This window comes from Anomaloglossus baeobatrachus, chromosome 3 (assembly GCF_048569485.1).
Source record: "Anomaloglossus baeobatrachus isolate aAnoBae1 chromosome 3, aAnoBae1.hap1, whole genome shotgun sequence".
Classification (NCBI taxonomy): Eukaryota; Metazoa; Chordata; class Amphibia; order Anura; family Aromobatidae; genus Anomaloglossus; species Anomaloglossus baeobatrachus.
This window is the reverse complement of record NC_134355.1, coordinates 87,522,881-87,535,365: the sequence shown is the minus strand read 5'-3', so window position 1 is coordinate 87,535,365 and position 12,485 is coordinate 87,522,881.

Here is a 12,485-nt window from a genome sequence, read left to right as displayed (position 1 = left end):
ACACACACACACACACACACACAAACACACAATTACTGCTGCTACGCAGAGGGCTTAGCAAGCGGTAGGCCACTGAATAGATTGTTCTATTATTTCAATTTAATGCATGGTTCTTATTGTTTGTTTTGGGAAAGTGAAAGAATCATTTATGAACCCAACTGCAAACAGTGCTTTTCATGTTGCGTGGTTTTGCTGCATACTGTGGATCCCACCAAATACAAGACTTAAAATGAAGCATAAGTCGCAAAGGGAATTTCACTGTGCTACAATGCAGCCTAGCGGGGCTGTGCTACCACCGCCTGCTCCATCAAGTGCATCTGCATGCTCTTCATCTTCTGTGACTGTGGGGACAGCAGTCACACATGCTTTTTCACGATGAACTTCCACCCCTTTACCCGTAAGCGGGAGTGTGATTGGCAGGTCGTCACTTGTTTTGGAAATGGAAACAGATGGTATTGTTGAGCTGTCAGACATCGAGAGAACCACCATTGGATGAAGGCAACATTATATCCACGCCTGCACCTTCGTAACAGATTGGCTGGACTACCTGCAGTTAATAATTGCGTTACAGAAATGGAAAGGAGTGTAGAATGCACATATGTTGTACATTGCTTGGCAGCAAAGGAACACTAACTTAGTATTCCAGACAATTTTATGATGGCAGAAAAAGTGTCAGCTCTTTGGGCAAATTAAATAGTGTGGCAAAAGTGGCCGTGTTCTGTGTGTACCAGGACAGTAAAGGAAGCCTCACTTTCTATCCCTCCTAATGATGAAATGCAGCAAGGAATTCCCTGAGTTTGCTATAAAAATAGCGTTGCAAAATGTGCATGAGGGTGTCATGCAGAGGTGCTAGAAATAGCTTGGCACCAGTGGGGCACAAATGGAGTACAACAGCCACTTTTTGGATGCCACTAACTGGCAGTATTTTTTGCTATTATTATAGCTTATTAAAAACAGAACAGGAGGGTGTCATGCAGAGGTGCTAGAAATAGCTTGGCACCAGTGGGGCACAAATGGAGTACAGCAGCCACTTTTCGGATGCCACTAACTGGCAGCATTTTTTGCTATTATTATAGCTTATTAAAAACAGAGCAGGAGGGTGTCATGCAGAGGTGCTAGAAATAGCTTGGCACCAGTGGGGCACAAATGGAGTACAACAGCCACTTTTTGGATGCCACTAACTGGCAGCATTTTTTGCTATTATTATAGCTTATTAAAAACAGAGCAGGAGGGTGTCATGCAGAGGTGCTAGAAATAGCTTGGCACCAGTGGGGCACAAATGAAGTACAACAGCCACTTCTTGGATGCCACTAACTGGCAGCATTTTTTGCTATTATTATAGCTTATTAAAAACAGAGCAGGAGAGTGTCATGCAGAGGTGCTAGAAATAGCTTGGCACCAGTGGGGCACAAATGGAGTACAACAGCCACTTTTTGGATGCCACTAACTGGCAGAATTTTTTGCTATTATTATAGCTTATTAAAAACAGAGCAGGAGGGTGTCATGCAGAGGTGCTAGAAATAGCTTGGCACCAGTGGGGCACAAATGGAGTACAACAGCCACTTTTTGGATGCCACTAACTGGCAGCATTTTTTGCTATTATTATAGCTTATTAAAAACAGAGCAGGAGGGTGTCATGCAGAGGTGCTAGAAATAGCTTGGCACCAGTGGGGCACAAATGGAGTACAACAGCCACTTTTTGGATGCCACTAACTGGCAGCATTTTTTGCTATTATTATAGCTTATTAAAAACAGAGTAGGAGGGTGTCATGCAGAGGTGCTAGAAATAGCTTGGCACCAGTGGGGCACAAATGGAGTACAACAGCCACTTTTTGGATGCCACTAACTGGCAGCATTTTTTGCTATTATTATAGCTTATTAAAAACAGAGCAGGAGGGTGTCATGCAGAGGTGCTAGAAATAGCTTGGCACCATTGGGGTACAAATGGAGTATAGCAGCCACTTTTTGGATGCCACTAACTGGCAGCGTTTTTTGCTATTATTATAGCTTATTAAAAACAGAGCAGAAGGGTGTCATGCAGAGGTGCTAGAAATAGCTTGGCACCAGTGGGGCACAAATGAAGTACAACAGCCACTTCTTGGATGCCACTAACTGGCAGCATTTTTTGCTATTATTATAGCTTATTAAAAGCAGAGCAGGAGAGTGTCATGCAGAGGTGCTAGAAATAGCTTGGCACCAGTGGGGCACAAATGAAGTACAACAGCCACTTTTTGGATGCCACTAACTGGCAGAATTTTTTGCTATTATTATAGCTTATTAAAAACAGAGCAGGAGGGTGTCATGCAGAGGTGCTAGAAATAGCTTGGCACCAGTGGGGCACAAATGGAGTACAACAGCCCCTTTTTGGATGCCACTAACTGGCAGCGTTTTTTGCTATTATTATAGCTTATTAAAAACAGAGCAGGAGGGTGTCATGCAGAGGTGCTAGAAATAGCTTGGCACCATTGGGGCACAAATGGAGTATAGCAGCCACTTTTTAAATGCCACTAACTGGCAGCGTTTTTTGCTATTATTATAGCTTATTAAAAACAGAGCAGGAGGGTGTCATGCAGAGGTGCTAGAAATAGCTTGGCACCAGTGGGGCACAAATGGAGTACAACAGCCACTTTTTGGATGCCACTAAGTTGCAGCATTTTTTGCTATTATTATAGCTTATTAAAAACCGAGCAGGAGGGTGTAATGCAGAGGTGCTAGAAATAGCTTGGCACCAGTGGGGCACAAATGGAGTACAACAGCCACTTTTTGGATGCCACTAACTGGCAGCATTTTTTGCTATTATTATAGCTTATTAAAAACAGAGCAGGAGGGTGTCATGCAGAGGTGCTAGAAATAGCTTGGCACCAGTGGGGCACAAATGCAGTACAACAGCCACTTTTTGGATGCCACTAACTGGCAGCATTTTTTGCTATTATTATAGCTTATTAAAAACAGAGCAGGAGGGTGTCATGCAGAGGTGCTGGAAATAGCTTGGCACCAGTGGGGCGCAAATGGAGCACAACAGCCACTTTTTGGATGCCACTAAGTTTCCTCAGTGTTTGCTAGTGTCGCGGGCGGAGGAGGGGACGCTGCGCTCTCCCACTGCTCGGGTCCGGCTGCTGCTGCCGCTGCTCTGTGGTGGCTCGAGCGGTGGGCCGGATCTCAGGGACTCGAGCGGCGCTCCTCGCTCGTGAGGGAAAACGGTGGGGCTTTGATTGTGGGGGATTTGAGTATTGTCCGTGACGCCACCCACGGTTGTGGTGATATTGGTGACACCACTGCTGCTCTAGACGGGGATCCCGGGAGCAGTGACAGGGAGCAGCTTTGTTGTTAGTTCTCCCCTCCGTGAGAAGGGGTTGGTTGTCCCGGGGCCCGGTGATGTGGTAGGGATGGATGGCAGGCGGGTTACAGGGCCTGGTGAGGTGTAGGGTCGCGGGGGCAGCGCTGTGCCACACGGCACGGTGGTACTCACTCAGCCAATGATGATGACACAGTTCTCGGTAAAACACACGGCTGGATGGACGGGTCCCACAGACGGATGCGGTGTTGTTTCTCCCGGCAGGTTGATGGTGACTGCCTTTCCCTGCACCTGTGTAGTATAACGGTTCCAATGGGTTCCCACCGGTAACCCGCTCCCCAGCTTGGATGTGGTCCGGAGGAGCCCCTTTTGCCCGCAGGCTCTGGCCCTGGGAACGGTAGCCTTGGCGGTGGCTGTGTTTCCCTCTCACGGTTGGACTGTTGCCTTCTGTCGGGACTTGGCTGCTGGGAAACCCAGGAGGTTCCCTTCGCTGACGGATTTGGCAAATTCACGGTGACTCCTAGCCTTGCCGGGGACCGTAAGCCCCTGCCAGATGGTGCTGACTTCTCTTTGTGTACCGGTCCGGTACTGCCAGGGCCACCGCCCGTCCACGGTTCTTACGGTAGACTCCAATAGGCCACTCCTGCAGACGGTCACCACCGTCTGCCAACCTTGCTGTACCGCCCGGGGCCACACACCCGGATGTTGTCAGTTAGTTGCTCGACTAACACTTTCCTTCCTTCCACTTTCACCTCCAAAACTGAACTCTCTACTTTTCCCGCCTCCAGGACTGTGTACTCCTCGGTGGGCGGGACCAACCGCCTGGCCCACCCCCCTGGTGTGAATATCAACCCCTGGAGGAAGGTAACAAGGGTTTTGTGTCTGACTTCGGTGTGCCTGACCGGGAGTGTGGGGTGTGTGGGTGTTGTTCTCTGTGGCCCCTGGCTTGTCCAGGGCGCCACACTAGTATAATGGCTTAGTAAAAATGAGCTTGAGTGTGCAATGCAGAGGTGCTGGAAATAGATTTGCACTAGTGGGACACTAATAGAAGTCCAACAGCCACTTTTAGGATGCCACTAAGTTTACTCAGTGTTTGCTAGTATAATAGCTTAGTAAAATTGAGTTTGAGTGTGCAATGCAGAGGTGCCGCAAATATCTTTGCACCAGTGGGACAATAATGAAGTCCAACAGCCACTTTTAGGATGCCACTAAGTTTCCTCAGTGTTTGCTAGTATAATAGCTTAGTAAAAATGAGTTTAAGTGTGCAATTCAGAGGTGCCGCAAATATCTTTGCACCAGTGGGACAATAATAAAGTCCAACAGCCACTTTTAGGATGCCACTAAGTTTACTCAGTGTTTGCTAGTATAATGGCTTAGTAACAATGAGCTTGAGTGTGCAAAGGGCAGGAGGGTACAGTGACAGGGTTGTGGGTCTGGGTAGAGGAAAGGAAGCCTCACTTTCTATCCCTCCTAATGGGGAAATGCAGCGAGGAAGTCCCTGAACTTAGCTACACAGACGCTGTTATCTTCTGTAGCTGTTAAAATCTGTTTCCACGGACCTGACTGTCACCTATGGCTCTGAGCCTGCTGTTATTAGCCCTTACAAGGGCTAAAAGAAACTTTCTCCCTATTCTGTATAGCGCTGTGTGTAGAGCGGACACAGCAGTATCGGAGACAGGAGCTACGCCAGCGGTGACTGACACCCAGACGCAGAAGGCAGATAATGGCGTCCTGATGGGCAGATACCCATTTTTATAATGCAGGGACATGTGATATGGACATCCTATCACACATGCCATTGCTTCTCTGGCTAAAAGTCCACTTAGCTGTGTGTGTGTCTGGGATTGGCTGACATGCTGGCCCGCCCCACTACACGCGCAGCGCTTAGGGAAGGAAGACAAGGAAAAAAAAAAAATGGCCATTTTCCTAGCAGCAGTGATCTGAATGCGCTGTTCCCGCACACTATACGCTGAAATTTCATAATAGTGTGAAGCACAGAGTGACACTATTACAGCGGAAAGCCAGCTAGTAATTAGCTTGGCTTTTTGCTGCTAGAACCGTTCTCGAACGTAACTAGAACTATCGAGCTTTAGCAAAAAGCTTGAGTTCTAGTTCGATCTAAAACAGCCCCCAAAATTACTCGAACTGTGAACTGGAGAACCACGAACCACGAACCGCGCTCAACTCTACTGATGAGCCACTATGATCATCAGAAATCGGCTTCAGACCGGAATTCTACTTTTGTTACTGTTCTGCTATTGTGACTAGTAAAGTGCTCTGCTCATTTTCATCTATGCTTCTGGTGAGATAGGCTACAATTTGGACAAACATGACTTCAGTGGCCTATGGTTGACAACTCACTATATTTTCGTTGTGGTAATTAAATTTACACCAGTTTATCCATTTTTTTTTTTAGCAGTACAGTAACTTGAAGCTCCAGTACCCTCCAGTCCTCTTAGGCCCTGTGCACACGCCCCATTGTTGAGTACAGTTTGTTGTCCTATACTGCATGCAGTCCTTCCCCAGTAAAGTCTATGAGATTTCACAAAACTGTGTGCATGGTGCTTCCTGCAGTTTTGGATGCAGAAAAAAGAAGCAGCATGTCAATTCTTTTCTGTGTTTTTCCCTGCGTTTTGCCATTGAGAATGTTAAAAAAATGCAGGGGCAAAAACACACCAAAACGCGGCAAAAACGCACCGAAAATGCAACAAAATGCATGCGTTTTTTGTATGCGTTTTTCAGCAAGAGGTAAGTTTTTGGCCAGGTCACGACCCTTAAGCTGGGTTTACACACTGCAACATCTCAAACGACATCGCTGTAACGTCACCGGTTTTGTGTCGCAATAGCGATGTTGTTTGCGATGTTGCAGTGTGTGAAACCTATCAGCGACCTGGCCCCTGCTGTGAAGTTGCTGGAAGTTGCTGATCACTACAAGTCGTTCAGGACCATTCCTAGGTCCTTTGTTTCCCGCTGTGCAGCATGAAGTTTCAGTGTGTGAATCCTTTTCAGCGACTTTGTTAGCAACTTCCCTTTCAAAAGGCTGCTTATCAACGTCCCCAACAACCAGCTAGGTCGCTCTGCAGGTCCGGATCGCTGGTAAGTTGTTGGCCAGGTTTGCCGGGTTGAACGCTCACCAGAGACTTAGCAGAGACTTATGGAGATCGCTATTGCGTCACCAAACCGGTGACGTTACAGCGATGTCCTTTGCGATGTTGCAGCGTGTAAACCCAGCTTTAGAGTGGATTTTAGGCAGACTTATACCAGTGCTTGGCTATAACTGCAGCTTCTGCATCTCCTCCTTGCTACACAGCTAAACAAACTTTTTATCATAGTATTTCTAAAGGGCACATTACATGCTACGATATATCTAACGATATGTCGTCGGGGTTACGTCGTTAGTGACGCACATCCGGCATTGTTTGACATATCGTAGCGTGTGACAGCTACGAACGACTGTTATCGAGCAAAAATACTCACCTTATCGTTGACACGTCGCTCATTTTCTAAAAATCGAACGTCCTTCTGCGCGCCGGTTATTCATCGTTCCCGAGGCAGCACACATCGCTCCGTGTGACACCCCGGGAACGATGAACTGCAGCTTACCTGCGTCCCGCCGGCAATGCGGAAGGAAGGAGGTGGGCGGGATGTTATGTCCCGCTCATCTCCGCCCCTCCGCTACTATTGGCCGGCCGCTGTATGACATCGATGTGACGCCGAACGTCCCTCCTCCTTCAGGAAGAGGATGCTCGCCACCCACAGCGAGGTCATTTGGAAGGTAAGTATGTGTGACGGGGGTTTACGACTTTGTGCGACATGGACAACAAATTGCCCGTAACGCACAAAATATGGGCGCGGGTGCGATCGCACATGCGAACGCACGATAAATCATCCCGTGTAAAGCGGCCTTTAGGCTTCCACGGTCTCGTTATCTACTGAACTGGTCTGAATGATACACTTTCTGTTTAAGAAGTTTTTTATATGTTCTGAGATTAGTATGGCTATGTCCCAAAATATTCAGTTTTGTTTGTTTTCTTATTGCACAAAGGACATTTCTGTGTATTTTCTTCCAGATTTATTACCATCCGCCAACGTTTTGTTGCTCCCATCATAATGCTAAAAGTTGGACAAAGCAGCAGAAATACAATGTTACACATCCTGCAATTTTCATAAGATTAAAAGTTAAACTAATATATTTGAGATGCACCAATAGAATTTTTTTCATATAGTGGTTTAAATAGAATTGGTCGCTTTTGTAGCAAGACATTTCTGTTATATACAGTATACAGTATATATGCACTGAATGTATGGAGGGTTCTGTCGTCTGGCATATCAGCAGCAGATCTATCCTCAAAAGTGGGCTTTACACGCTACGACATCGCTAATGCGGAGTCGTTGGGGTCACGGAATTCGTGACGCACATCCGGCCGCATTAGCGATGCCGTTGCGTGTGACACCGATAAGCGATTTTGCATCGTTGCCAAAGCGTGCAAAATCGCTAATCGGTGACATGGGGGTCCATTCTCAAATCTCGCTACTGCAGCAGTAACGAGGTTGTTCCTCGTTCCTGCGGCAGCACACATCGCTGCGTGTGACGCCGCAGGAACGAGGAAGCTCCCCTTACCTGCCTCCCGGCCACTATGCGGAAGGAAGGAGGTGGGCGGGATGTTACGTCCCGCTCAGCTCCGCCCCTCCGCTGCTATTGGGCGGCGGTTCAGTGACGTCGCTGTGATGCCGCACGGACCGCCCCCTTAGAAAGGAGGCGGTTCGCCCGTCACAGCGACGTCGCCGGACAGGTATGTATGTGTGACGGGTCTGGGCGATGTTGTGCGACACGGGCAGCGATTTGCCCGTGTCGCGCAACAGATGGGGGCGGGTACCCACACTAGCGATATCGGGACCGATATCGCAGTGTGTAAAGTAGCCTAAATACTCTAAACATGTGACTTGCCCACCCCAGGGCTATGGGACACCCGGTGCCGGGCCGGACTAGTCCGGTGGTTGTCAGTGGTGGCGGGGCCCGACTCCGTGGCCCTGGTGGGTGTCAGTTAAATATGGATGATGAATTAAAGTTTGTGTTCGTGACGCCACCTGTGGTATGCGGCTATTAAGCCGCCGCTGCTGTGTAAGGCCTCCGGGGTGATGAAGTGGCAGCAATGATGATACTGCTCCCCACAGGTGGAGCAATGCCCCGGGGCACTGTTGGTGCTCGTGAGAGTCTATGGTGTAGTGGAAGTCTAAGCAGCTAAAATAACAGAGACCACTCCAAGGGTGCAGTTCAAGTTCTTTACTCACAATTCTTGTCGAGGCCGGCAGGAACCCTTGGACTGCTGGGACCACTGTCAGGGACCTCCGCCGTTTCTGGGTGATTCTTGAAGCAAAACCCGGTGCCCTTCTCTTAAGTGTCTCTGTCTTCCGCTGTCTTCCTAAGCCTTGCCTTTTGTAGGTTAAACCTGGCTTGGCCTCCACAACAGCCTCCAGGCTGGGGGGTCACCTGTCGGCTGATTACCCCTTTTCTAGAGGTGCTGCTGTGGCCTGTGGCCCGGGGAGTTTACAACTTTCCCCGGGCCTCGGTTTTTACTGTTTGGAGATGATTTTGCACTCCTCCGGTTTCTAGGGACCGTCCCCTGTTGCAGCTTGATCCCTCCACCGATGTTCCTGTGGAGCAGGCCACCACAGCTCTACAGCTATCCGTGGCCCTGGAATCCCTTCTTCTCTCTGCTTGGTGTCACCTGGACCCTCTGAGTCCCAGGATCTTCACCAGGAAGTGTCTCTTTCTTCTTCTCAGCTCCTGACTGACTTGGAGCTCTCTTTCCTTCCCTCCTTCTTGCCTGCCTCCTGCAGACCTCCTCCTCCTTCCCCACTCTCTCTCTTTCTTCTGTTGCTTTCTCTGTGCGGACACTCTGAGCTCACAGAGCTCCTTTCTCTTTCACAGCTACATGCTGGCTCCTCACTCTCTCACTCTCTGAGGTAAACTAAAACTAACTTGACCTTCCTTTCTCTGACTGCTCTCTGGTGGCTCCTCCCACCTCCCCAGTTGCTAAGCTGTACCCTATAGGAGCAGGGATGGGTCTTACGGCCCCTCCCAGCATGCAGCATGGGAGGGTAACTGCCACTGTCCCTGGTCCCAGTATGTACCTAACAATGGGTGTTGTGTAGATTTACCAGGGGACCGGTGTTCACTCCTTTCCTCACCCAGAATGGGGCATCACACCGCTGGATGGGGTGCAATGTCCTGTGGCGACGGAAGCCTCAGGGGCGCCACACTACCCCACAGCGAATCCCAGCACGTCCTCGGGCTGAAAAACAACAAGAAATGTGGAAAGAAACTGCAAAAACATTTTTACATGCATGTAACAAAAACAATAAAACTTTTCTTCCCTTTATGGGAGGCACAGATACTTGAACGTTGCAAAACTTTCTTACAAAGAAACTCTATATGTGCACTTCCAGTCCATTGCACGGTTTGGGCACTTCCCCCATAATTCTGGTAGGGGGCACAACAGGTGCAACTATATACATCTTGGCTACAACAAGTCCAGTAGCCTGGCAGTTCGTTCAGCTTTCTCAAGCTACAAAGGAAAAAATAAAACCAGCCACTAAGTCCAGTGGCCTGGTTACACAGGACACATTACACATTTACATTCCCCGGGGACCACATTCCAGTTCCGTGGCCCGGTACACATAATCAAGGGGGGGTGTCATCTTCGAAAAGCACAAGGGGCAGTAAGGCAGGAAAGGTGTCATCTTCAAAAAGCACATTAGGGCAGCACAAAAGGGACATCTTCACAAAGGATGAGGGGCAGACAGGGGCTATTTACAGTTCAGCTGCTTCATCTTCATCTCTTCACTTAATTGTAGAGGTCATGCTGCGGCAGGGCCCTGGACAGCATGCAGGCCGTGCTCAGACTGGTCTGAGTCCCTTGGCCCTGTACTGCAGCCATTGCGGGGCTGCTGCGGGGTGATGGTATCAGAGCTGCGTCCCTGTCTTGGCGGGCCGCGCCTGGCATGGCGGCGGCTTGGATTGGAGTCGCTGCTGAGGCCTGAGCTGGACGGGCCGGGCTTGGCGTCGCTGCTGCGGTGTGGATGGGCGTCGCTCCGGCGGCGAAATCTTGGCGGGCCGCACCTGGCGTGGCTGAGGCCTGGATCGGCGTCGCCGTGCCGGGCGTCTCTCCAGGGACCGCGGGCATAGCAGCGGGGGTTGGGGCACTCGCGCCAGCAGGGGCAGCATGGGACCCACCCAGATCTAGGCCGGAGATGCTCTGCAGCAGGATCGGCATCGCTGGTGTGGACTCTGGATGGACGTGGGCATCACCCCCACGCAGGCCTCGCTGCACAGCCTTCTGCAGACTCCTCATGGCCAGCACCATCTCCTTCCCCACATGGCTGTCTCCCGTCTGCTCTGCTCCTTCATCCTGTCAGCCATCCTCCCGACCTCAGCCTCCAGCTCAGCGGCGGTCACAGGCCTGATCCAGGTGAGCTCCTCCTGGCCTCCGCTTACAGGAGCCATTTTCTCTCTCCTCCACTCTGCATAGCGGGCACTGCTTCGCGCTCTTTCTGGGCAAGGCCAAGGGGGCGGGGCTTCTCTTCGCGCCCTTTCTTCTGGCACGCCCCCCTTCTTCCCACTCTCTGTAGCGCTAATGGCGACAGTTTTTCACTATAACACAGTCTTTTAAACACAGTTTCTGCAGGCGCACAGTACCCGGTGGGACCGGGCACGAAATCCTGTTCGGGACGCCAAAATTGACTCGCCCACCCCAGGGCTATGGGACACCCGGTGCCGGGCCGGACTAGTCCGGGGGTCGTCAGTGGTGGCGGGGCCCGGCTCCGTGGCCCTGATGGGTGTCAGTTAAATATGGCTGATGAATTAAAGATCCTGTTCGTGACGCCAAAGTTGACTCGCCCACCCCAGGGCTATGGGACACCCGGTGCCGGGCCGGACTAGTCCGGTGGTTGTCAGTGGTGGCGGGGCCCGACTCCGTGGCCCTGGTGGGTGTCAGTTAAATATGGCTGATGAATTAAAGTTTGTGTTCGTGACGCCACCTGTGGTATGCGGCTATTAAGCCGCCGCTGCTGTGTAAGGCCTCCGGGTGATGAAGTGGCAGCAATGATGATACTGCTCCCCACAGGTGGAGCAATGCCCCGGGGCACTGTTGGTGCTCGTGAGAGTCTATGGTGTAGTGGAAGTCTAAGCAGCTAAAATAACAGAGACCACTCCAAGGGTGCAGTTCAAGTTCTTTACTCACAATTCTTGTCGAGGCCGGCAGGAACCCTTGGACTGCTGGGACCACTGTCAGGGACCTCCGCCGTTTCTGGGTGATTCTTGAAGCAAAACCCGGTGCCCTTCTCTTAAGTGTCTCTGTCTTCCGCTGTCTTCCTAAGCCTTGCCTTTTGTAGGTTAAACCTGGCTTGGCCTCCACAACAGCCTCCAGGCTGGGGGGTCACCTGTCGGCTGATTACCCCTTTTCTAGAGGTGCTGCTGTGGGCTGTGGCTCGGGGAGTTTACAACTTTCCCTGGGCCTCGGTTTTTACTGTTTGGAGATGATTTTGCACTCCTCCGGTTTCTAGGGACCGTCCCCTGTTGCAGCTTGATCCCTCCACCGATGTTCCTGTGGAGCAGGCCACCACAGCTGTACAGCTATCCGTGGCCCTAGAATCCCTTCTTCTCTCTGCTTGGTGTCACCTGGACCCTCTGAGTCCCAGGATCTTCACCAGGAAGCGTCTCTTTCTTCTTCTCAGCTCCTGACTGACTTGGAGCTCTCTTTCCTTCCCTCCTTCTTGCCTGCCTCCTGCAGACCTCCTCCTGCTTCCCCACTCTTTCTCTTTCTTCTGTTGCTTTCTCTGTGTGGACACTCTGAGCTCACAGAGCTCCTTTCTTTTTCACAGCTACATGCTGGCTCCTCACTCTCTCACTCTCTGAGGTAAACTGAAACTAACTTGACCTTCCTTTCTCTGACTGCTCTCTGGTGGCTCCTCCCACCTCCCCAGTTGCTAAGCTGTACCCTATAGGAGCAGGGATGGGTCTTACGGCCCCTCCCAGCATGCAGCATGGGAGGGTAACTGCAAACAATGTCCTGTGGCGACGGAAGCCTCAGGGGCGCCACACATGCATCTAGAACTAACCCTAAAAACAATACTGCACCTTGGAGCCACGGGGTTCAAGCATTCTGAAGAGTCATACCAATACTAAACA